General features: G+C 39.5%; 1 long non-coding RNA gene across 1 annotated transcript; it reads right to left on the bottom strand.

Moving 5' to 3' along the window:
- Positions 1 to 1,350: 1,350 nt before the first annotated feature.
- LOC138889172 (uncharacterized) lies at positions 1,351 to 9,847 on the bottom strand. Its single transcript, XR_011406963.1, has 3 exons — positions 9,782 to 9,847; positions 9,497 to 9,692; positions 1,351 to 1,701 (listed from the first exon to the last, which is right to left on the bottom strand). It is a non-coding gene; the product is annotated as an uncharacterized lncRNA (long non-coding RNA).
- Between the last annotated feature and the right edge of the window lie 12,365 nt (positions 9,848 to 22,212).

Genomic DNA, 22,212 nt, shown 5'->3' with positions numbered 1-22,212 from the left:
TCCATGCCATTCTTGGTGACAGTAATTGCCAATGAAAAGATCAGTCCCTTGGCACAAAATATAGTTTCAGTGTACTATAATTAAATTTAGAGAAAAATGTCCCATTTGAAACATTATTTAATAAACTAATCTCAAAGGGGAAACGTAAGCAAGGAAGATTTATTACAGCAAAGATAAAGCCGTGTAGTTCTATTAGCGGGTGATTACAAGCGGTGCAGAATGATGTAGGGGTGGGCATCGGTCGGTTCGGTTCGGTTTTGAATATTATCGGTTTTGCCTATCGGTTATCGGTTTACAAATATCATAACCCGATAACCAAACCGATAAGATATTGGTTATCGGTTATCGGTTAATCGGTTATTGATCATTATCGGTTCAGTTATCGGTTTACCCGATAAGGTAAAACTAAAACTAAGAGTGCTGATTGTTGAACGCCGATTATTACCTAAAATTAAGAGTGTTGAACGCTAATATTTATACAAAGTAATATTTGTACAAAGTTTACTGGAAGCTGCTATATATGACACTTCAAGGTAAGGACCAAGGAGCGGGTGTGGATTTCAATCCAACAAAAGAAATTCTCAATATACCATTTTCAGTATAAAACTAAAAGCTAAACTACAGCTGAGTAACAAGAATCAAACATTTGAAGACTGTCAATGAGATTTAAACTTCTATTCAGTATCAAGAATCAAGATCTTGTGGCAGAACTATAAACATTTGAAGACTGTCACAAAGCTGCACATAGAACAACAATTCAAAGCTGCACATAGAAAAATTAAACACATATTGCCAACACCCAAAATCATATAATCATAATTCTAGCAAAAAAGATTAAATTTTTGCCTCAAACTAAACATACCCAGTGGCCAGTACCTCAATTGCCCACATACAAAGTGCAAACAACTCAAAATTCCAGTCTAACAAAAATAGGAGATAAAAAGATCCCAACTTTCACAATCCAAAAACAGATGGTACACACAGTAATGTCCAAACTCCAAAGTAATAGTTCAAACACATTAATAACAATACAAAGTAGTAGCAACCTTAAGATTAACAAGTTCAAAGTCCAAACATAATACTAATAGTTCAAATTCAAGTAAACAACACAACAACTACTCAATCCTTATAGGCTTCACCAACTTGCGCAACAAACAACGCTCAACATGCCTCATTTTAAAATCTTAAAATGAAACACATATAACTACACATAAAAAAGAAAATATGATAACAGAAAACTGCACACAAAGCTGCACATAAAACCAACATTTCTCACAATAATTTTAGTTTAAAGTTAAACTTCTCACTGAATAATTTCAGCACACAAAGCTGTACATTTTTTGCCTCAAACTAAACATACCCAGTACGGCAGTACCTTAATTGCATGTGCATACAAAATACAAACAGCTCAAATTCCAATCTAACAAAAATAGGAGATAAAAAGATCCCAACTTTCACAACCCAAAAACAGATGTATACACAGTAATGTCCAAACTCCAAAGTAATAGTTCAAACACATTAATAACAATGCAAAGTAGTATCAACCTTAGGATTAACAAGTCCAAACATAATACATAAAACAAGATGACAATAACTACATCTTACTTTTCCACCATCCATCATCACCTTCTTCAATCCTTTCATAGTGACTCCAAACATGTGAGATAGCTTTGAGACCACAAAGTCGAAGCATGGTTACACCTATTAAACATAACAAGAAAATATATTAAGCAAGTAATATTTGTAATCATACTATGTGTTATATAAGTTGAATAATTAACTTACCAAAGTTTTAACTTACAACTATCTAGGATTCTACATATCATCATCGCAGGGTTCGTTTTCAAGATTGGCAAAATCTATGATAATATATATTAACAAGTCAAACAACAAAAATATTAAATAAACTATTTATAAAAATAATATACAATCAAACAAATTAAAATATTGCTACCTTGTTCTAGTTGCTCGAGAACATCTAAATCTTCCTCAACACTTACAGGTAATGCTCACTTCGAAGCCAATCTTGAAGGCATAGGAGAACTTCCACCAATTTAGGAGTCAATGAACTCCTAAATGAATCAAGAATATGCCCTCCAGTGCTAAATGCACATTCAGATGCAACACTTGAAATAGGAATAGATAATACATCCCGAGCCATCTCAGCAAGAATGGGGAATCTAAGTGAGTTTACTTTCCACCAAAGCAATATATTACTGTCTGCTATTTCATTTTCAACTTCTTCTGTTAGATATTTTTCCAATTCTGATTTAGAATCTGAACCTCCAATCCCAGCTTTATGTCTTTTTAATTCTTCAAAGAAAGAACCAAAAGATCCATTTGAAGTTTCCATTGTGTCCAATGAAGAGTTAGATAAACATGAAGAGGGACGACAAACTTTATCTTTTGAATAAGACTTTACATACTCATCAAACAATGAAGTCATGTATGTATGCACTCCCTTCGCGATAATTGGCCCTTTCTCTTCGAACATCTTCGCAAGTGCAAAACTAACAGAATCAAACTTGTACCGAGGATCCAAAACACATGAAATGAAAATCATTTTGTTCATTTTTTCTGGATCACCCCAATACTTATCAAATTTCTCCTTCATCTTCTTTGCCATTGAACCCAACAAAACATCTTCATTTAATATCAATTGTTTCAAGTAAACAGCAACTTCACAAATTTCAAGAAAATGATGATTTGATGTAACATAAAGTGAGCCAGATACCTTTACAGTAAGCTTATAAAAGATTTCAAGAAATTTTGTCAATTTCTTTACATCCTCCCAATCACTACTCAAAAGTGTACCTGCAGGACTTCCATTTACAATATCAACAAACTCAAGATGATGTGACAAGCCAATATCATGATCAACATATTCTAAAATTGCACTCTCATATTCAATAGCCCTGTTCAACATTAAGTATGTAGAATTCCACCTTGTAGGAACATCCAAACATAAAGATTTCCTAACTAGATTTCCTTCATCACAACATTCCTGAAACTTTTTCCACCTAGCAGGAGACTGCCTGATATATCTCACTGCTTGCCTAATACGTTCAATAGACACAATTGATTCTTTTATACCATCCTGAACAACAAGATTCATAATATGAGCCATACACCTCACGTGAAGGTGCTTACCATTCATAGAATTGGTCCCCCATTTAGTTAACTTCTTAGAAAGCTCCTTCACCGTCACATCATTTGAACTAGCATTATCAACTGTGACAGTGAAAATCTTTTGTAACCCCCACTCTTTCAAACAATTAACAATACTATTTGCCATATCTTCCCCCCTATGACTAGAAATTGGACAAAAGTTGACAATTCTTTTATGCATTTTCCATTCATTATCAATCCAATGAACAATAATACACATATAATTTATTCGTTGTAAGGAAGTCCAAGTATCAGTGGTAAGGCAAACTCTCTGATCTTTAAAAAGCTTCACCAACTTACGTTTTTCATCATTGAAAAGATCAAAACAGTCCCGAGTCACAGTTCTACGTGAAGGAATTCGAAAAAAGGTTGTGCAACTTTCATAAAATTCATAAAACCTTCCTTTTCAACAAAGCTGAAAGGAAGTTCATCAACGATCACCATACGACACAAATCCTTCCTACATTGTTCTTGATCAAATTTCCAAGGAACAACGGCTACATCACCCTTATTACCCCCGGAATAGGGTTAAAGCCTAGTTTTGATTGACTTTTTGCAACATCTAAAGGCATTTTTAAACACTTGGCCATATGTGTAAGGAGTGATTTCGTACCATTATCTTTTGAATCGGCAAAATATTCTCTTTTGCAATGTTTACAAACACCCTTTTGATTTCCTTCCGGATCAATAATTTGGTCGAAATATTCCCATGCAACAGACCTCTTTTTTCTTTGTTTTTTTGCTTTCGATTGAACTGATTGAGATTGTGATGTGGCATTTGAATTAGAAGCTCCACTTTCACCAATCACCTTATCAATCATGATATTTTCAGCCATGTTTTTGTGTCACTGTGAATTTGATTTAAAAGAAATCAAGCAGCGAGACAACAAAATCTTAAAATGAAATACATATAACTACTTATTTAACTTAAAATCTTAAAATGAAACACATATTTTTTGAATAAATGCTCAATACTTCCTGCCACAACATAGACAGTAAACAAGTGAGGATGGGAAACAACTCAGTCTAAGGCGCTAAGCAGCAACTATCAAGCAGGGTAAAATAAAAGATAAGTACGGACAACAGAGAAAGAAAACACCACCTTCGTTTGTTATACAACACCAAATTTTCAGGATGTTACCCACTAAATTTGCATGATGTTATAGTATAAATCAGTGTAGTATAAATCAGTATAGTATGAAAAAGGAAACCAAACAATCAGTGTAGTATAAATTCAAGAAACCAAACATTTTAGGGAAACCATTTTTCGAGCTTCATAAAAAGGAAAATATGCAAAAATTGATTTCTAAGATACCAAACTAAGATGAATTCAGAAATGGGATATGAAAGACTAACCTTAGTGCAACGCTCTGCCGGAAAAAGATATAGAAAACTGAGTTTTGACGGGCTCAGTCGTGTGGGCGTGAGTCATGAGGCAGAGAACTGGTGAGGGCTTGACTGCTTGAGCCGTGTGGCCGGTGGCGGACTGGCAGAGAACTGGTGAGGTTTGACTTCTGGGGGTGAGGACTGAGGACTAAGGGCTTGACTGAGGACTTCAAGCACATGACAGGAGTGAGTGAGGCGGACAGCGGAGAAAGCAAAGCACTATATGAAATAATGAAAATGAAACCCTAGTATTATAGACTAAAGGGTAGACTAGTAAATTAGTAAACCCTTATTGGGTTATCGGTTTACCCAATAACAGAATTGATAAACCGAGCCCGAACCGATAACCCAATAAGCAATTTTTTTTACCCGTTACCGAACCATTAGCCCAATAACCCAATACCGATAACCCAATAAGTAATTAACGGTTCGGGTTATCGGTTTTACCCGATATATGCCCACCCCTAGAATGATGTAAAAACTAGATAGAATTATTTCTATTTAAGAAAACTTTATAGAATTATTCTTTTTTTGATAATTCTTATAGAATTATTCTGTATTTAGCTAAAGTACAGATGATGAAGTGCTCTTCACTCTATGGTAAAGTTCAAAATTAAAAAGTGAGAAAGGAAAATTTAAAACTATATGGTACTTAGAAAAGAAGTAGGGCTAGGAGGCACTGGAATTTCTACTGTCCCTTCAAGCATCAATAGAACTTTCTTCATTGAAGGGCGAAGTGATGGTTCGTCTTGAATGCACCAGATGCTTATTTTCACCATTCTCTCGAATTGTCTTCTCTCAACCTCCTCGTCCCCGACCAGTTTTCCTAGCTCTCCTGCCTCAAAGCAGCTGTAAACCCAGTACTCAAGAATCGATTCATCTTCAGCAAGGCTCCAATCGACACACTTCCGCCGACAGATCAATTCCAATAGAACGATACCAAAACTGTAAACATCTGCTTTCACTGTCACTGGCAGTTTTCGGTGCCATTCTGGTGCGACATAGCCTCTGGTCCCTCTTACCCCTGTGTAGGTTCTTGTTTGATCTTTCTTTAAGAGCTTGGCCATTCCAAAGTCAGATATTTTAGCACAAAAATGATCATCCATGAGTATGTTCTGAGGCTTTATATCACAATGGATGATTTGTGTGTCACACTCATCATGCAAATATAGGAGGCCCCTTGCAATATCTCTAGCGATGCCACACCTTTCCTCCCACGTGGGCTGTTTTTCTGGTGTGAAAAGTATGTCTGAGAGTGAACCATTGCTCATGTACTCATACACCAGAAGCCTTCTTGATCCATCTAAGCAGTAACCAAGGAGGCGGACTAGATTTCGATGATGTGTTCTTCCAATGATTTTCATTTCAGTTTGGAACTCTTTTTCCCCTTCTACCAATTCCTTGTCTAGTCTCTTAACAGCTACCACTTTCTGGTCTTCTGCCAACATCCCTTTAAATACTGTCCCAAATGCTCCTCTTCCTAACTCTTCTGTGAAACCACTGGTTGCCTGCTCTAGTTCTGCATATGAAAATGCTCGTGGACCAACATCTTCACATAAATGAACACTTCTACTCTCCTGGATTTTCCTGTAAGTCCAGATATGATTCCTGTGAATGAGGAATCCGGAGATGCCCAACACCAAGAAAGCAAAAGCAGCCAATGTAATGCCGGCAATTAGGATGTCCATCCTTAGCTTTTCTCCTTTTGTTTCTTCAATCTGGTTAAACAACCCTTCTTCTGCAAACACGTTAATTCCCACCTTGACCAATGCTAGATTAGAATCACTCATGTCTCTTCTTCCATATCTCAGTGGCAGCCTTTGCTTTCTACACTCTCTATCTTTGAATAGAGCAGCCTCACAATTACAATCCTGTAAACAGGCTTGTACACAATCTTCTTTTGTTGTTGTGACCAAAGTAGCATAAGAGATATCTTCCCATCTTGTGTTCTCAACTGATCTCATGGCATAGTATTTAGAAGTCTTCTCCTTTAACCGACAGGTTTCTGCAGTGAAATTTCTTTCACAGCCTGCGCTCCAATTGCCTGGCTTTACAAAATCAAATCCTGGAAGACACGCACAGCTAACTTGATCATCTATATTGATACAAAAGCCATTAAGCCCACAAAGGCCTTTTGGAACACATCTATCATATGCTGATGACCATATTGCAGAGCTGTTCTGTTGGCTCAGAAAATGTGAATAAACTCGAAGAATACCGTCAACATCAATTTTCATGAAATAGATGGTCCTTTCTCTAGGATAGTCTCCCTTTGTTAGATTTTTGAGACTGACAGTGGAATTGAGTAAGTAGAGGAGGCTATCATCGCCAAGATTCAGTGTAACATTATTCCCTACTCCACTGGTGCCTGTTGAGAAGTAAGAATACTGGGCTGTGTCTGGTGTCTGGACTGGATACTGAACGAGGTTCCCATCGCTTTGCATTTTGAGACGGAAAATCCCAAGTGAGTCATCTTCTTCTGAGGCGCTTGAGAACAGTTCTTGTCCAGCAGAGAGATGCTGACCAGGTAAAATGGTGTTTGTTGGGTTGTCAAAACTTTGCCATATGATATTGTGATTAGAATTGTAGAGCACAAAGTTGCCAGTGTCCAGCATGGAAGCTGAAGCAATGGCTTGAGAAGGATTTATAACAGGTATTTCTTGGCCTTGTCCTACTTGCACAATGAGCCTTCCATCACTAGTTAAGAGCAAGACAGCGCTGCTTGGGACAGCAGGACTGATTCTGTTTGCTGTCCACACTGCTGTCTTCTTCGGCATGCTGCTGATGGAGATTCCAACAGCGTAGCCATTAGTTTGCTCATAAAACCCAAAGGAAAAGCGCCTTGAGGGTGAAAACCATGACGAATTGGCAGTAGGTGTTAGAGAAGAACCAGGAGTTATATTGAAGTTTCTTTGTTGTGCTAGTGCTACTACATGAAATGCAGATAGGAATAATAACCATAGCAAAACAGCCATTGATTTTAGAATTTCTTCTCTTTCTTTTCCTCTGATTTATCACAAAATTGCATTGCTATTATATTCAGTTTATAGTTGGAAGAATCCAAAGACTTCAGCTATTCTAGGTCAAGTCAATGTTTGCCAATTAAGAAAGCTGTTCACTAACTAGTTGAAAGAAAAGTAATATAGGAGACTTGGAAATTATTAAGTCCTGTCGATTCTGAGAAAATACCACGTATATAAGTCTATAAATGACATTATCCTTATTGAGTCCGGTCAATATCATTTTAAGTGTAAATACCTATGACCACCTTGAATCGGTGAATGTTAGGTGAAATTTTTTACAAGTCTTTAGTCAAGCAATAATACTTTTAAATTGTGGTATTTGTAGGGCCCGGTTGTACCTTGTGCTTCTACAGGATTGGCAAGCTAAAGTCAGTTTGTTAGTGACATATTTGATGGCCAGAACCCCTGTTTACGATAAGCGCAATAAAAATTACTTATGACAGTTTAAACCTCATTTAGTATTCATTGTTTGATACACCTCAATGAAACAGATATAAGAGTTTAATTTCTGTATAGTAACAGTGTCAGGTCATCTAAAAAGATTTAGATCAACTCGACTTGTTCCTTATCATGCTTGTGGTTGAAGACAATTGTGTATTGCTCAGTTGGTAAAAGTACCTCTACCTACGACCGTTAGGTCCTGGGTTCGAGTCACCATGAAGGGGAAGTGTGGAAACACTATAGATCCTCCTAATTTGAGAGGGGTTTAAAAAAAAAAGTGTGAATGGGTATGTGGATTTTCCTTATACTGAGTTTAAGAGTTTGTTACTTTAGTTGTTTATACTGCTGCATCTTTTTTAATGTTTGACACCTTGACTCCTTTGTTTCAAAAACTATCTACCATTTCTGAACAGGGGCGGACCCACCTTGTAGGAAGGGGTTCAGTTGAACCCGCTTCGTTGGAAAAATTAATTATTTTGACATACTGTTTCTACTTTCTGTTTCTATTTCAGAAAGTTTACTGTTTTTTATTATTTATTACAGTAATACAAATTGAATAACAAAGTTATCTAGTCTATTTGTGCAGCGTTATTAAATGCGAAAAGCACAAAAAAGCTCCGCGGTTTGTTGGGGCTTTAAGTGCAAAGCACAAATAAAGCGCATGCTTTAATAAAGAAAGGTACAAATAGAGAAAAATTACAAATATATATGTGTAGTCCAAGCTAATGTCTATAAGCATGAATACCAAATATATGGATAAAGAAATGGAAGAAAATTTATGATAAAGTAAAATATCAATTGTTTCGTGTCGCCTCTTCAGGATTACGCTCATTGGCAAGGAAAAGTGTGCCTTAGAGCCTTGATGACAACACTGAAGCGCTTGTTAAGTGAGACGAAGCGCTCAACATGTTTTGAGCCTCGCTTCAGGCTTAAACGCGCTTAAGTGCGCCTTTGATAACACTGTATTTGTGGTGAAGATTTCTGAAGTCTTATAAATGTGAAATCTTTATTCAAAATGAAGACCTGAGCTGCTTTAGACCAAGTCAAGGTATGTCAATTAAGAGACTCTTCATTAGTTAAGTCTACCAATGTTGTTGTCCTCGTTGAGACTTGTCAATTTAAGGGTATCTAACTAGGACCACCAAGAATGTAAGTTGCAATTTTTGAAAGGTGCATTGAATGTAGCATCCAGCTTTTGCACAGGTCTTTACAACAATAACAAAAAAATCCAATGTAATATCATAAGTGGAGTCTGAGGAGAGTAGTGTCTACGCAGATCTTACCCCTACCTTATAAAGGTATAGATGCTGTTTTCGATAGACTTTTGGCTGAAGGAACAGTGAAAATAAAACAACAAATAGTAGTAACAACAATGTAATCGAGTAACGGAAGCGAATGACACATGTAATAATAAAGAACCAGAAATAAGAAAATATAAGAATAGTACTAGTACTACTTGTAAGCTTAGGAGAACTCACCGATATCTGTCAACATTCAACCCTAATTGGGTACCTGCTGGAATATTCGGAGAGCAAGCAAGATGACCGGACACCATTGTTGTCAAAAGAAGTGTTGGGGGAATTTTATGGGCCTAGTTGTTCCTTGTGCTTTGACGACATTGTCAAGCTACAGTCATTCCAAAATTGGAGGGGCCAAAACCTTGTTCACGATAACCTCAATAAAAATTTCTTGGAAATTAGTCTTAAACCATATTTTTCCTTTGTTTTCTTAAACATCTCAGTACGTTTGTTTAGAGGCCATACCTTTTCTATTTGGAAATTTTCCAGCTTGAGAGAAAGTATGTGATGATTGACTAGTCAAGTCTTTTGCATGCGTTGCCTGTATATGATTTCCTTAACCATCCGTTTTTTTATTGACTTGGTCTTTTTTTACCCTTTTCTGTAGTGAGTTTCTAATATTAATGATAGTAAAGTCTTCGTCCATTTCCTTTTGCTGGTTTGCACGTTAGTGCGAATATAGTTATCACTTGATGCGACTTACTAATACAATAATGACTACGCCCGAGTCCGTAACAAATTGAGATCGGCTATTTGATTGACAAGTTGGGGTTGTTAATATGAATTATCACTTCTTCTTTTAAACTCAACTTCTATTATCATCCTCCCAAATAAAAATACAAGCGAAAAAATAAGTTAAATATATAGTTACACTTGATGTATCTTAAAGGATAATTATTAAATTGCCAAGGAGATTAATCCAAGTGGAAATTAGTACCTTGAGATTCTGAGAATGTTATGAGTCTTTGTTTAACCAAAAAATGGGTATTTCGGTCAAAGTCTATTTTTAGAAATACTCGGGCTACTGATAATCAAGAAATTTAATATTCTCACAGTGATAGGAAAGGAAATCAGAATAAGAAATAGCAAAGTATTCAATGGAAAGCAAAAGAAAATAATTATATTCCAATAATAATTAAAACGTGTCTGTACAAATGGTATCTCTTTCCCTTATATAGGAGTCTGTAAGTACAACATCTTTCCCCTTTTATGACCGAGTTGTTATTGTCATGACCCCAAATACCCGGTCGTGATGGCGCCTATCACAATACTAGGCAAGTCAACCCAACAAGTAACCACAATCAAGTTCTTTTACTAAAAACATTTTTCTAACATTAATTAAGTCTCAATTTTTCATAAGAAATATTTAAACCACTGAAATGTGTGGAAAGCAGTAAAAACATTAAACCAACACAGCCCAAACATCTGGTGTCACGAGTTTAGAGCCTCTAAATACACTGATCCGACTGTCTAATACATAACAAGTCTAAAATGCAGAAAAACAAGGATATGAAGGAGAAAAGCAGGACTGCGGACACCGTGCAGCTACCTTGCAATCTCCAATAAGCTCTGGAAATGCCGAGAACCCTTACTCTGCCGCTCGGGCACCTGGATGTGCACACAAGGTGAAGGGAGTAACGTGAGTACGCCAACTCAGTAAGTAACTAAAGTAAATAAGGTCTGAAAGCAGTGACGAGCAGTTAAAAATCATATGTAAGAGTTTACAACAGAGTATCAAATCGAACTCAACAATCGTAAAAACTTCAGTTTCAATTGAAATACTTTGAATTCATTTACTTAGCAGTTTTCAACAGAGGCTTATTATAAAAGAAGAGTGAAATCAGCAAAAAAATCATAAATGGGCACCTCGGGCAAGGTATCACTCATAATTATAGCCTCTCGGGAAAGCCTCTCAGTCACTCGTGACACATCGCTCGTGACACAGTACTCACACTCAGCACTCAGGCTCAATATTATCTCATAATAGTAATAATTATAATAACCGCTGCGGCGTGCAACCGATCAATAGTTTATAGTCGACTACGCTCACTGGGGGTGTACAGACTTCGGAGGGACTCCTACATCCCAAACGTCATATCGCTGCGGCACGCAACCCGATCCAATATATATATCGATGTGGCGTGCGGTCCGATCCATATAAGTATCGCTGCGGCGTGCAGCCCGATCCATAATATATACATATAATATTGATGCGGCGTGTAGCCCAATCCGTAATATTTATAATCCTCATCATTAGGTACTCAACCTCTCTCAATCATTAACTTCACAGCCACTCGGGCATAACAGTGGAAATCAGGGAACTCAGTCTAAACAGTTCTCACATTTAAGAAGTAGAGTGGTAAAACCAGTTTTAAATAATAAACAGGTAAAACATGACTGAGGATGTGCTTCCAAACAAATAGAATGAGGAACAACAGTAAAAATGCCCCTAAGGGTCTCAACAGGTCGGCACAAAGCCCCAAACATGGCATACAACCCATAATACAGTATAAATTTCTAAAATACGAGATATCATAAGATTTCAAATCAAGTACGCGACTTAACAGTCGCTACGGGACGGATCAAGTCACAATCCCTACTGGTGCATGCCCACACGCTTGTCACCTAGCATGTGCGTCACCTCATTTATCAAAACGATACGAAATACCGGGGTTTTGTACCCTCAGTTCCAGATTTACAATGGTTACTTACCTCAAACCGGATGAAATACTACTCCGCAATGCCTTTGCCTCTCGCCTCGACCCGGGCCGAATCTACCCCAAAATCAGAATCATAACATTAGAATATGCTAAGGGATCGAAGCCCAAGCGAAAATAATCAAATTATACCAAAAATTCCGAAATTGGCCAAACCCGACCCCCGGACCCACGTCTCGGAATTTAATAAAATTTACATCAGTAGATTCCTTATCTCCCCACGAGTTCATACATATCGAAAGTCCCAAAATCCGACCACAAATGGCCCCTCAAATCCTCAAGTCAAGGTCTCCAATACCAAGACCTAATCCCCAATTTTTAACCCTTAATTTCCATTAATTTCAAGCAAAATCATGAAATAATGCCATATGATCGATTATTAGGTTCAAAAATCTTATCTCCAGACGTTATCCCTTGAATCCCTCTCCAAAATGGTTTCCCCAAGCTCAAACCCGAATAAAAATGGTGAAGAACCACTCAAACTTCGCGAAGGGGAGTTTATATATTTTCTGGCCCAGGATTTTCGCACCTGCGACCCAAATCCCGCTCCTGCGATCTAGCGGACCGCACCTGCGGTTTTCACTTAAGTCCTCAATTTCTGCATCTGCGATGCACAATCCGCACTTGCGCCATCGCAAGTGCGGTTCCTTAATCGCTTCTGCGGTTCCTGCCTTCCTTGGCTCCTTCCACTTCTGTGACTAATCTTCCGCATCTGCGAGGGTCGCACCTACGGCCTCCCAACCGCCAATGCGGTTATGACAGCAGTCCCACAACTTCAGCTGCCATTTCCAAATTCTTATCTTCCCGCCAACTATCCGAAGTCACCCCGAGGCCCCCGAGACCTTAACCAAAAGCACAACCAAGTCACATACCACCGTCCAAACTTATACCAATCTTTAAAACACCTCAAACAACATCGAATCAACCAAAACACATCGGATTCAAGCCTAAGGTTCTCAAAATCTTCCGAATTACGCTTTTGATCAAAACGTTTATCAAACCACGTCCGAATGACCTGAAATTTTGCACACACATCCCAAATGACACAACGAACCTATAGCAACTCCCGGAATTCCATTCCGACCCCTATATCGAAATCTCGCCTATCAACCGGAAAATGCCAAAATTTCAATTTCGCCAATTCAAGCCTAAATCTACCCCGAACCTCCAAAACACATTTCGATTATGCTCCTATGTCCCAAATCACCTCCCGAAGCTATCCGAACCATCAGAACTTACATCCGAGCCCTTTAACACATAAGTCAACATACAGTTGACTTTTCCAACTTATACTTACTCAAAAGAGACTAAGTGTCTCAAACCTTACCAAAACCTCTCCGAACCCGAACCAATCAACCCGATAACATATAATACATCTGAATAGAACTATAAGAAGTAGAAATTGGGGAAACGGAGCGGTAATTCATGAAATGACCGGCCGGGTCGTTACATCCTCCCCCTCTTAAATAAATGTTCGTCCTCGAACGAGTCAAGAAACATACCTGAAGCCTCGAATAGGTGAGGATATCTGCTCTGCATCCCCCGCTCGGTCTCCCAGGTAGCCTCCTCCATGGGCCGACCTCTCCACTGCACTTTCACTGAAGCTATACCTTTTGACCTCAACTTTCGAACCTGACGCTCCAAAATAGCTACTGGATCCACATTATAAGTCAAATCATCATCCAACTGAACCGTGCTAAAATCCAAAGCATGAGACGGGTCGCCAATATACTTTCGGAGCATAGAAACATGAAATATCGGATGCACACTCGATAAGCTGGGTGGCAAAGCAAGCTCATAAGCCACATCCCAAATCCTCCGAAGCACCTCAAAAGGCCCAATGAACCGAGGAATCAATTTACCCTTCTTCCCAAACCTCATAACACCCTTCATTGGTGAAACTTTCAATAGAACCTTCTCACCAACCATGTAGGACACATCCCGAACCTTCCTGTCAGCATAACTCTTTTGTCTTGACTGCGCTGTACGAAGCCTCTCCTGAATCATTTTCACATTGTCTAAAACATCCTGCACCAAGTCTGTACCCAATAGCCTAGCCGCACCTGGCTCAAAGCAACCAATTAGAGATCTACACCTCCTCCCATACAAAGCCTCATATGAAGCCATTTGAATACTCGACTGATAACTGTTGTTGTAAGCAAACTCTGCGAGCGGTAGAAACTGATCCCATGACCCTCCGAAATCAATGACACAAGCGTGCAACATATCCTCCAATATTTGAATAGTGCGCTCGGACTGCCCGTCCGTCTGAGGGTTAAAAGTTGTGCTCAACTCAACCTGAGTACCCAACTCTCGCTGCATAGACCTCCAAAACTGTGGAGTGAACTGAGTGCCCCTATCTGAAATGATGGAAACTGGGACACCATGCAAACGAACAATCTCCCGGATATAGATCTCTGCCAACCGCTCTGAAGAATAGGTAGTACACACAGGAATGAAGTGCGCGGACTTGGTCAGCTGATCCATAATCACCCAAATAGCATCGCACTTCTTCAAAGTCTGTGGGAGCCCAACTATAAAGTCCATAGTGATCCGCTCCCACTTCCACTCTGGAATGTCCATCCGCTGAAGAAAGCCACCCGGTCTCTGATGCTCATATTTCACCTGCTGACAATTGAGACACCAAGCTACAAACCCTACAATGTCTTTATTCATCCTCCTCCACCAATAATGCTGTCTCAGATCCTGATACATCTTCGCGGCACCCGGATGAATAAAATACCACAAGCTATGGGCCTCCTCCAGAATCAACTCCCGAAGCCCATCCACATGGGGCACACATATCCGGCCCTGCATCCTCAACACCCCATCATCACCAATAGTCACATCTCTGGAATCATCGTGTTGAACTCTGTCCTTAAGGACAAACAAGTGAAGATCATCATACTGGAGCTCTCTGATGCGATCATATAAGAAAGACCGAGAAATCACATGCTAATACCCGACTAGGCTCCGAAATATCCAACCTCACGAACCGATTGGCCAAAGCCTGAACATCAACTGCAAGAGGTCTCTACCCAACTGGAATGGATGCCAAACTCCCCATACTCACCGCCTTCCGGCTCAAAGCATCGGCCACCACATTGGCCTTCCCCGGATAGTACAAGATAGTAATATCATAGTCCTTTAGCAACTCCAACCATCTCCGCTGCCTTAAATTGAGATCCTTCTGTTTGAACAAGTGCTGGAGGCTATGATGATCAGTAAACACCTCATAAGACACACCATACAAATAATGCCTCCAGATCTTCAACGCGTGAACAATGGCAGCCAACTCCAAATCATGAACAGGGTAGTTCTTCTTAGGGGGCTTCAACTGATGAGAAGCATAAGCAATAACTCTACCCTCCTGCATCAACACACACCCAATACCAACTTTCGAAGCATCACAATACACGGTATATGAAGTTGAAGCTGATGGCAACACTAACACTGGAGCTGTGGTCAAGGCGGTCTTGAGCTTCTGAAAGCTCTCCTCGCACTCATCCGACCACCTGAATAAAGCACCCTTATGAGTCAACTTGGTCAAGGGCGATGTGATAAACAAAAATGCCTGAACAAACCGGCGATAATAGCCCACCAAACAAAGAAAGATGCGAATCTCTATAGCTGAGGACAGTCTAGGCTAACTCTAGACCGCCTCTATCTTCTTTGGATCAATCTGAATACCCTCGCTGGACACCACGTGCCCCAAGAAAGCCACTGAACTAAGCCAAAACTCACACTTGGAGAACTTTGCATAAAGCTTCTCCTCCTCAATCTCTGCAACACAACTCTCAAATGCTCCGCGTGCTCCTCCTGACTACGCGAAGAATATCATCAATGAAAACTATGACAAATGAGTCGAGATACGGCCGGTACACGTCGTTCATCAAGTGCATAAATGCTGCTGGGGCATTGGTCAGCCCAAAAGACATCACCAAGAACTCATTATGACCATATCGGGTCCTGAAAGCAGTCTTAAAAATATCTGAGTCCCTGATCTTCAACTGGTGATAACCTGAACGGAGTGTCTTGGAGAACACTCTCGCTCTCGGAAGCTGGTCAAATAAATCATCAATGCGAGGCAGAGGATACTTGTTCTTAATTGTTACTTTGTTCAACTGCCTATAATCAATGCACATCCTCATAGTGCCATCTTTCTTCTTCACAAATAGAACAGGTGCACCCCAAAGTGACACACTAGGCCGAATGAACCCCTTATCAAGGAGTTCTTGAAGCTGCTCCTTTAACTCCTTCAACTCTGCTGGTGCCATACGATACGATGGAATAGAAATGGTCTGAGTGCCCAGCACCAAATCAATACCAAAATCAATATCCATGTCTGGTGGCATACCCGTCAGGTCTGCAGGAAACACATCGGGAAAATCCCTCACAACTAGAACAAATTCAATACTGGGAGTCTCTGCACCGACATCCCTCACAAAGGATAAATACGAAAGACAATCCTTCCCAACCATATGCTGGGCCTTCAGAAATGAAATCACCCTACTAGGGAAACAATCAGTAGAACCTCGCCACTCAATCCGTGGCACACCCGGGATAGCTAACGTCACTGTCTTAGCATGACAGTCCAAAATAGCACAACACGGAGATAGCCAATCTATGCCCAATATAACATCAAAGTTTACCATACATAACAACAACAGATCCACTCGGGTCTCCAGACCCACAATAGTCACCACACATGACCGGTACACACGGTCTACAACAATAGTTTCGCCCACCGGAATAGATACACGAACAGATGAAACAAGAGACTCACGTGAAATATCCAAATAACGAGCAAAGTATGATGACACATAAGAAAAGGTAGAACCGGGATCAAATAACATAGAGGCATCTCTGCGGCAGACTGAGACAATACCTGTAATCACAGCATCTGAAGCAACAATATCTGGTCTACCTAGGATGGCATAGAAACAAGCCTGACCACCACTTGATCGACCCCTCCCTCTGGGGTGACCCCTAGCTGACTGACCCCCACCCCTAGCTGACTGAATGGGCGGTGAAGTAACTGGAGCTAAAGTCGAGGGCTGATCCCTCTACTGAGATGGACCCTCTAGAAGACGAGGACACTGCCTCCTCATATGTCCAAACTCTCCACACTCATAACAACTCCCTGGTACTAGAGACAGGGACTGAAGGGAACCCCTGGCACTAGAATGACCAGTAGAAAGACCTAGCATGGAAGAACCCTGAATTGATGGAACACGGGACGAACTTTGGGTTGGAAAGGCACTGAGTAATGAATGGTCCCGATGAGAACTGTGATAACCATGACCCGATAATGCCCCACGGTAACCTTGGCAAGCTGACTAAGCATGCCTGGATGGACAGCCCATGTCGTGTTGAAACTAACCCCTCGAAGGAGCACTACCGAAGCTACTAGATCCCCGAGGCCTCTTGGCCTCCCTCTCCTCTCGCTCCTGGCGACAAACTGACTCAATCTCACGGGCGATGTCAACAGCCTCCTCAAAAGTAGCACCTGACACCCTCTCCCTAGTCATGAAAATCCGAAGCTGATATGTGAGGCCATCAACGAACCTCCTAATCCTCTCCCGATCTATGGGAACCAACCAAACCGCATGACGAGCTAACTCAGAGAACCGCATCTCAAACTGTGTCATAATCATATCTCCATGACGCAACTGCTCGAACTGCCTACACAGCTCCTCTCAGCAAGACTGTGGCACATACTTCTTTAGAAAGAGAACAGAGAACTACTGCCAGGTAAGGGGCACTGCACCAACAGGCGTACGCCTCTCATAAGCCTCCCACCAAGTAAAGGCAGCTCCAGAAAACTGAAAGGTAGTAAATGTTACACCACTAGTATCTAGAATACCCGCCGTACGAAGAATCCTCTAACACTTGTCCAAGAAACCTTGGGCATCCTCGCCCTCAGTACCGCTGAAAGTCGGAGGCTAAAGTCTACCAAACCTCTCCAATCGACGCTGCTCGTCATCAGGCATAACTGGTACCACATACTCCTGAGCTGATGCAACCAGCTGGGCTGGAGGTGCCCCCGGTGTCTGAAGTCCCTGCACAACCTGCTTAGGTGTGCGAGATACGGGAGTTTGAGTGCCTCCCCCGGCCTGAGAAGTAGCTGCGGCCATAGTAACTGAGACCGCTTGAGCCAAGCCAGTGCACACTGATAGAATCTGAGCTAGAGCCTCCTGAAGGCTTGGAATCACAATAGGCACAACTGGTGCCTGAGCTGGTGCTGCCGGAGCATCCACAACTGGGACCTGATCATGAACTAGGGCAACTGGTGGATCTGCAGGTGCTGCCCTAGCTGCTGTGCGAGCTACACCCCTGCCCCTACCACGGTCTCGACCGCGTCCTCAGACTCTAGTGGCCCCTGCTGGTAGTACTGGTAGTCGTCCATCCTGACCGGTAGCACATGTTTATTCATTTTGTAAGATATTTTTTTCCTTTTTCCAAATTTGACATTTCAAATGTAAAAATTTTATTTTAAAAGGTCTGAAAATTGAAAGGCAAGCTAGGACAATTGGTCCTATAAACCTAGTATGAGTAATTCAAGTATTTACATTTTGTTGCTTAAATTGAAAATAGTATTAGAAAACACATGTGACATGTCTCTCCATTTTCTGACCTCTCTAACTAGTAAGCTTAAATTCTTCATACTTTTTTACCATGTTTAAAATAATAAGTGAACTGCGATGGAAATGAATTATAAAAAATTATTTATGTTTGAATAAAGCTTTATAGATAATACTTCAACTACTATATAAGAAGTTATAAGATTCAAACAATTACTAGTGAATCTTATAAATGTATTTTTTTTCTTTTATTTAAGGCCTTTATTTAATGAAACAAAATAATGTTTTGGATCTATGATGGCAATGTTCAGGCTTGGACTTTCGGAGAGAATGTCATAGGCCCATTATGCGGGAAAGCTACACATTTGGCCGCTCGGCTTGTCTGCCGTTTTTTTTTTTTTTTTTTTGTGAGTAGGCGACTATTTAGGGGTCGTTTGGTTGGAATATGATTTATACCGGTATAAGTTATGTCGGTATAAGTTATATTGGGATAAGTTATGTTATGATTAGCTATGCTGGGATTGTTGTTTATTCATTGTTTGGTATGTTGTATTAAGAACGACAATTGCATAGTTTCTAAAAAGAAGGTATAAGTTATACCGGTGCTAATTACCCCACCTTCTATAAGGTATAAGTTATTTCAGTGTTAAAATTAATATCGGGATAACTTATACCCGGTTTGCTAACCAAACAGAATATTAAAGTGGTATTAAATTTTTATACCACCCTTATACCTTATTATACCTCGTACCAAACAACCCCTTAGGCTAATTCCTTTAACATAATTATCAATCGAATATTAGTTTTCTTTTCTTCCAGGACAGCCTAACCTCAAATATTACTTTTAGAATACTATTTACCGAAAAATACCATGTGACACATAGAAGATATGTTTTAATGGTATCATTCACATTTTGTTTAGAAAATAAGGAGGCATTAGATTTCTACTACCAGTTTTTTTCCGTGTTTGTCAATTTTTGTAATGCGTACTCTCATTAATATGTGACTAAAGTTGTTGCACATCTAAATTATGTAATCTTAACATTTTTGCACATTCATTCTAGTTGGGGCTGCTACCTCATTGGAAAGAACCTTATGGTCACTGTACTAAATTTTAGGGAATTGTTTTTACAGAATGGTCAAATGCAGTTACTTACTCTCAAAATAGAAATGAATTGTTTAGTCCACGTACCCCATTCTTTTGGGCTAAATTTTTGATGGGCTACTTAGAAAGGCATGGGGCCTTATCTACTTCCCACAAATTCATGCTCCTAATAGAGGGGATTTGCATCTATACCTGCTTTTTGAGTGATGTTTTAACTTATATCCGCTTTGCAAAAAAAATTACAAGCGTACCTATTTTTCGCGTAAACTTCAGGCATGCGGGCCTGAAGTAGCAAAGGCAATCACACAAACTTTAGCATTGTAGTAGACGGGCCTGAAGTTGTGCTGAACTTAAGCATTCTATTAGCTGAAGTTTTGTTCTCTATTTGTTGAATTTCAACATGTTTTAGCTAATATTTTTGCCTGAAGTAGCAAAGGCAATCACGCAAACTTCAGCATTCTAATAGACGGGCCTGCAGTAGCAAATATTGTTGAACCAAGTGTTGGCTGAAGTTTTTGTTTGTAATTGCTGAACTTAAACATTCTACTTGCTGAAGTTTTGTTCTCTATTTGCTGAACTTCAACGTGTTTTAGCTAAAGTTTTGTTCTATATTTGCTGAACTTCAGCATGTTTTAGCTGAAGCTTTGTTATGTTTGTGATGAACTTCAGGAATGAAGTTTGTTTTGTATTGAAGAGGGAATTTCTCATCTTTCTACTGATACAGCTAATCTTTCTAGTTGGGTACAGAGCATATTATCTGAGCTCAATAACACTTTAGTTCCCTCTATTTCGACATGATTGGTAGTATTGGAGAAAAAGATTTATGTGTATCCCCAAATGGTGGTGCATCTTCTAGTAGTATTACTATCAATGAGCAACACAGAATTATTTCCGATGACGATTTGAGAGCAATTCCAGGTGGAGCGGTGTTTGCAACAGAGAGTAATAAAAGACAGAGATCTTGTGTTCCACTAACAACAGATGCAACAACAAGGCCAATTGTACTTGTAGATTCACAAGAAACTGGTGTTCGCCTTGTGCACACATTCATGGCGTGTGCTGAAGCAATAAATCTTCAATCAATAATACTTACAAGGAGTCTCATGTGTTTGAGAGAGAAAAGAAGAAGAAGAAGAAGAAGAAGAGGAAAAGAAAGGAGGAAGAAAAGAGCGCACAACAGTGGCGAAGCTAGGAAATTCAATAATTTGAACACCCTTTGCCAGTGGGCTATGCAAGAGTGTTCAAAATCTGTTTTTAATCAATAACAAATAATATTTTACCTTATATGTAGTATAATTTTTCGGCGAAGGGTGGTCAGTTGACCACCCTTCAACCAAAGTAGCTTCGCCCCTGGCACACAGGTAGCAGGAACAAGAAGGCGTCTGAAGTTGTAAAAATTAGGGTATAGGTTAAATAATTTTAAAAATATCCATAACAGATGTGTTTGAGGTTTAGTTTCATTCCCCAAAAATTACTTGGTCAAAGCCAACATATAAATCAAAGGGAAAATTAGACAGTATAGCCACTCCTACAAATAATAGCCGGCGAAATATATATAATACAGTACATAAGTTTTGTATATTTTGGCTAGCGGACATAATTATTTTTTGCCAACCTACCAAATGTGTAACTTGCCCAAAATCAGATAATAATTGCATTAGCATGTGTCATACGTAATTCTATGGAAGATAAAGGAAAAGATAAATTCGTAAATGATGATCAAGGTATCATGAACTACTCTTTCCTCCCCATTGGAAATATGATTTGAAAATGGACATACCACATAATTTTTTTTGTTTATTGGTATCACAAGAAGTTGGACGAAAGTAGTTCAAGTGAAATGTTAGTTGCTCCTTCTACTTGTGAGAGAGTTTGTCTACTCCTAAGTTTGGTCATGATTTGAGAGAAGAAACTTGCTACCTAAAGATAAGCTTTGAACCTGTCCCAAGCTGTCATTAAATGTTTCTCACCTCCATTGTACAAAATGAACACGAAACCAATCAATAATAATAGTTGCTTCTTGGTTTATCATTCCTCCATATGATATACCTAATGCTTGCTATTTCATTACATCTATCTTGAAAAGCAAGAATTAGATTACAAGAACACGATCAAACAAAATCTCAATAATCAAGTATGACAAACAAAACTAGAGAAACAGGTTCTGGTGGTAAGAATACCAAGATTGTCACACTACGAAAGGGTCCTATAAATGAGATTCTATAACAGAAAACCTTATTTAAAAAGGACTTTATCTGCTCTACAAGCAAGAATTTCGGGCAGCAAACAAGTGGTCCTAGGTCAGAGGTCACCAATATGAAAGTAGCTGTAGCACTAGACATATCCCTACCATCCTCTGGGTTAAAAAGCTAATGCAAGTGGAAAAAAAAACTATAGACTGACATAGCAAAAAGAGCAGGACAAATTGTCATATTACAGAAGCTGGATTCAGTCTTCACAAGAAAATGTCACATGTTAATGTTATAACAT

The sequence above is a fragment of the Nicotiana sylvestris genome, chromosome 4 (genome assembly GCF_000393655.2).
Source record: "Nicotiana sylvestris chromosome 4, ASM39365v2, whole genome shotgun sequence".
In the NCBI taxonomy this organism is placed as follows: Eukaryota; Viridiplantae; Streptophyta; class Magnoliopsida; order Solanales; family Solanaceae; genus Nicotiana; species Nicotiana sylvestris.
The sequence above is the reverse complement of the archived record's forward strand: the minus strand, read 5'-3'. Positions and strand labels throughout refer to the sequence as shown.